Source organism: Pseudochaenichthys georgianus, chromosome 4 (assembly GCF_902827115.2).
Source record: "Pseudochaenichthys georgianus chromosome 4, fPseGeo1.2, whole genome shotgun sequence".
Taxonomy (NCBI): Eukaryota; Metazoa; Chordata; class Actinopteri; order Perciformes; family Channichthyidae; genus Pseudochaenichthys; species Pseudochaenichthys georgianus.
In genome coordinates, this window is record NC_047506.1 from 18411804 (window position 1) to 18417369 (window position 5566).

Genomic DNA, 5566 nt, shown 5'->3' on the forward strand with positions numbered 1-5566 from the left:
CTACGTCCAGTGGATGTGTAGGATCTACAGTTTGATAGATATACGAAGATGATTTGAGGTCTCGCCAGGAGAACGTGTACTGTATATGGGGCAGCTTCCATGTAAAGTTAGCGTGGGTGAAAACAGTATTTCCGGTCTCGAAGTTTTCATAATAAAACCGGAAGTATTCCCCACACTGTCAAATGATTACACAGTGATATCTCCATTACTCATACACTAAAAATCAGTTTATCCTTGTTAATTACACAATATTGATTGGTTTAAATTGTGTACAATGCTTTTGTATTTTTAACCTTCGATTCGAAGAAACAAATTGTTTTTTCGGAGTTTAGACACAACAGAGTTTCCGAAGACACTACACTACCCAGAATCCCCAGCTATCATTTGGGACTACAACATCCGCCTTGCTTTATAAACCCCGTGATTAGCCCTCAAGCTCTGTGATTGGATGTTGGAGTGGCAGTGTGACAAGGTTACGCCGAGTGTCAAACAGCTCTTTGAAATGGAATGGAACCATGCCAGACTATCCAAAACTGGACTTGGACGGGTCCAGCCCAGCCCTCCCCAGCCCCCCCATGTTTCGCAACATGTTCTATGGCACGTCTCTACTGGGAATTGTAGTTTTAAAAGACGTTTTCGTATTTCCCACAATTAGAAGTTGCCAGTATTAAACTGTATACATCCCTGGAGGTTTAGGGGATACGAAACACATTGGTGTTATCAAATTTAAAACATATAATTAATACATAGGTGAAAATTGCTTGTGTCCATAATGGGCAGCATTAATATACCCACATGACAGCTAAGGTCAGAAGAGCTTTATTTAACAGCTGATCTTTTGTCTGTGACCCCTCCTGTTGTTAATTGATAAGCCTGAAACATGCACTTGTCAAGGTTCAGATGCACATTTAGCAAATATGGCAGTAGCCATCGATCATCATAAGATAAGATATACTTTATTGATCCCAAGTTGGGAAATGTTTTTGTTACAGCAGCATGTACTACTTTGTTCTACTCCACTACAATTCAGAGTTTAATCTGGTATTTTTACTCTACTACATTTATTGTTGTTACTTTGCAGATTCTGATTAATGATGTGAAATATAAACAACCCTTAAATCAGACTTTAGTTACACCTGTGTAAAATTCAGCCTTATCAGTTTGTCTGTTTTGCACATCCTCCTTGTTAATATCTTTGGACGTCCTGCACTAAACTGTTTTATTGTAAAGATCACTACAGTATCTTCTTGATATTTTCTATTCTATATTTCTATCATTGACCCCTATTTTGTATGTAGGCTACTCTTAATATTTAAATGTTTTCATCAAATATAACTTATTCAACAACTAAATTCAATAACGTGCTTTAACCTCTAGGAGGTGCGGTTTAGACCAGTGGTCTAGTTAATAACATATAATAATGTCAAACATATGACTATTCACTTTATTGTGAAATTAAAACAGAACGGTAAAGGAAAATACAGTTTCAGTCTCTCGATGTGAAGCTTATGCATTGTACTATGAACCTGCATGAGGAGTTGGAAAGGTAGTTCAGAAAATCAGTAATATCTTTAAAAACTACAAAAAAAGTCCCTTTCTATCAGCTGTGCACCGTTATGGTGTAAATACAGACTATCTACAAATTGGATCAAATATAAAAGTCAGCCGAATTAGTGTTGATACTGCAAGGAGACGTATTGTGTGAAAAGAAATGGAAGATGTTGTTTAATTGTTGATATATTTATGGTCCACGTCACGTAATCAGTTTTGGCGGCATCTCTTCCAGTTTGTCAAAAGGTCTTCTGATCAGGGCTCAATATATAAATATCTAAGGCAGATATGTAATATTTAATGCAGCCGAAACGTGTATTACAATGCCGTTATGTGATGACTTTCAAAGAGAAAAGCAAGAGCACTCGGAATAAAGTATTCTTTTAAATGTTTTCCGATTTTATCACATAAACACCATATCCCGACGTGCATTGCGGCTTGATTTTAGCCTATCAAAACCTGAAAAAATAGATGTGTCTCTCAGAATCGAAAGAGAAAAACCTATGGGAAAAACATTGTACACAATTTAAACCAATTAATGTCGTATAATTAACTAGGATAAACTGATGTTTTTTAGTGGATGAGTACTGCAGATATCACTGCTAAATCATTTGATCATTGGTTTTATTATGAAGACGTCGAGACCGGAAATACTGTTTTCAACCCGTAACTTTACATGGAAGCTCCTGACGAAACCTCAAATCATCTTCGTAATATCTATCAAACTATAGATCCTACATATCGACTGGACGTGGAATCTAAAAGTACAATATATACTTCTCGCTAGAAATCTAATCATAAAGCGTTTTAATGGCCAAACTATCCTATAATTTAGGATTTTACAGAGAGGGTTATTTGTGAATAAACAACCCTCTGTAACTTTGCATTCAACGGGAGCACTAGAGGCCGACAATTTTAAAACGTAATTATAGGTCGTATTAAGCGCTTGAACAAACGACATATTTGGTCGGAATAAGGGCTTAAACAATCGACCCATTTGGTCGTATGAGTTGGAGGACTTGTTGGATATTTGAGACTTCCAAACAGTAAACAAAAACGTAATTTATGGGTGAGTGTTTTTAGCAGATTCATATTATGTCTTTGTGATTTTGTTGATTTTTACCTGTCTGTATTATGTTGCAGCTCAGCTGATTTTGGATTGATGTCAAAGGGAGAGGGACTTAAGTGAGAGTGAAAACACAAGGTAAGTTTAAAATAGGTCAGCAATTTCCCATCCTATAGGTTGCTAGATGTATCTAACCCTTTCTCCTGTCTCCCTCTTTCAGCACAAGAACCCCAGGGGGATTCAATGGAGCCTGAAGACCTCCAATGAGACCCTCACCCTGCACCTGAGTCTCACCTCCCAGAGGTCTGCAAGCCTCTCCCTGTTCCTTATTTTGATTAAACAAACATTAAGCTTCCCAATGGTGTGGCCTTCGTTTTGTGAAAAATGTGATTACCTCACATATGTTGTTGCTGTTCAATTCAATTAAAAAACGTTATTTATCCAGGTAAAATCCCATTGAGATCAATGATCTCTTTTTCAAGGGAGACCTGCTGTTGTTGTCTTTTGTGATAGTTAAATTGCTCCTGCTGACTTGAGCCAGACATTCTTTGCTCCTCTCTGTGTCAGTGGGGAAACCTTACATTCATACTCCTTTCTCTGAGCGATTGGAGCATCCCCCGGCAGCACAGCAAACCATGGGGGAGACTACTGTATATGCCAGGACAACACGGAGGAAAAGGCACAGACAAACGGCATGCATGCTATTCAATGCTTATTGAATTCCATTTATTTACTGTCAGTTGACAATCATTGATAGGCACCTGTCGGTCTCCTGTCCTTTCTGAAAGTCATAAAGAAGACATTACTCATTTAGATTACTTATGTCCTCAATTACCAGGGGATTACTGAAACCACCATGAATTAAAGAAATTGTAGAAATAAATCTAATCTGAATTTTGAAACCTTCCTTCCCTCCCTCTAAATATATCAAACATTAGGAAGTGATGCTCCTGACTACCATTCAAGTTTAAGAAGATAATATTTGTTTTAAACAATTCAAAGCAATAAACAACAGCAACAGGCTCTTTAACCAAGGCAACGTTAGACTGCCAGTTAATGGGCCAGCACCAGAGGCGTTCCCATACACACAGGCATTGGAGCTGTTCTTCATGAAATCCCAGAAGGATGAAGTGCTCTGACAAACAGTGCCATCTTTGCGCAAAATGGTTATACAGGAATGAAAAGTCAATAAATAAACATGTTGTTAAAACTTTTTTCTTTTTTTTTCTCCGCGCACCCCCCCCTCCCAGTTTGTCGTAAAACTGTTGAGATATAAGACTATGAAAAATACACAACTAGAAAGACTACAAATCCCAAATCCCATTCTGGGTCGCGTAAGTGATGTCATAGGAGATAATGCTCCAAGACTGGTTGCGACTCGCAATTAAAGCAAAGAAGAAGAAGATCTCATAACTGATTTATTCCCTCCGATAAATATAAGAGATTGCTCCAATAAATTCACTTTTATAAGATGCCTGTGTGCTTTGTACCAGGTTGGAATCACAAAAGTGATCATACCACTTGCTCGTTCTATCGCTTCCCGTCTGATGAAAGGACCAGGAGTCGTTGGACCAAACATATCAGGTAATATACATGTTTTGCATGGAACGTAGTCAAGTTAGCTAGTAGCGAGCACGTTAGTTAGCATCACATTACTTAGCCTTGTCATTTGTATTAGCCTAAACCCAAATGTTAAACAGTAAGAGTAGTCATGATGGTAAGTATTTTGTGAAACATTTGAAGAGTAGCCTATCGCCCCCTCCACCAGGTGTTAAGGGGGCGGGAGGTAGGCTAACGTCACATTAGCATCGGCGGTCTTTTCTACTTAATGCTATCTGCTCAAATGGTTAACATTGAACATTAAAAGATCAGGCAGTTCAGGGAGAGTCGAAGGAAGGCAGGCAGGCAGCTTTGCATGACATTCTTCTGGACGTGTTTCATTGTGATGATAGTGAGTCAATCTGTTTGTTGGAAAGACAGTAGTTGAGTGATTACTGATAGAAAATTATTAAAAGAGATAATTATTCAAAGTGTTGTTACTTTAAAGTGTTGTTACTGACCTTTTTCTCTTATATTTTCTTTACCTCACCTGTAACTGCTGAGACCCTGAGGAACATGCACACTGGACTGACCTGCTCTGGCAACCTGATTTCCACTGTACGTAATAGTATTTGGTTATGGTATATTATTTATATACATCAAAGGCACAATGCACCCCCCAGAGACACACATGTATTGAGTGTGATATTTTGCATAGGTCATGTGAAATCATCTTTACATACTAGAAAACTGTAGGAGCGGCAACTTGTTTTGAAATTGAATTTTTAATATCCGATAATAAAGTTGATCTGTTTTCTTTATTCTTCTCTCTTCCCAGCTCCATCCATCACCATTATCTGTTCCTGCAGGTCCTGCTTGCTAACCAAAGCTCATATGTTTTTACACAATTACAAATAAAGTCAATGTATTGTATGACATGAAGTTGTGCTTCATTCTGAGTCAATAATAAATTCATTCTGCCTTCATTCATTCTGCCTTCAACTGCACAATGACTGTGGACTGCACCGACATCCATGAAGCTGCCCCCCAGTAAGATGAACCAAGCAAAGAGGGTCACCATCATGCCCAAGGAAATCCTGCTGGCCCGCTGCATTAAACTGACCTGAGACCAGCACACCCAAACACAACGGCTCTTTTAAGAGCCACCTACAGTTTCAAAGAGTTGCAATCCTACGTTATTATAATGATTAAACTGGTTCATGTATCACTTAGTTTACTGAACCGTGATGAATGAAAGAAATTAGTGAGGTAGTGGTTTGCTGAAGTTACAAAGACATTAATATATGAGTAACCGGTCAGTGTAAACACAAGCTTCTGTCAATTATGGATCATTCAAACTATTTATATAAAAATATGTAATAAAGTTCTAAAACAAGTATTCGGTATATT

General features: G+C 38.1%; 1 long non-coding RNA gene across 1 annotated transcript; it reads left to right on the top strand.

Annotated features, from left to right (window-relative positions):
• The first annotated feature begins 2712 nt into the window (after positions 1–2712).
• On the top strand, positions 2713–2972 carry LOC139433759 (uncharacterized). The gene is made up of 2 exons (XR_011643146.1): positions 2713–2755; positions 2838–2972. It is a non-coding gene; the product is annotated as an uncharacterized lncRNA (long non-coding RNA).
• Positions 2973–5566: the final 2594 nt, after the last annotated feature.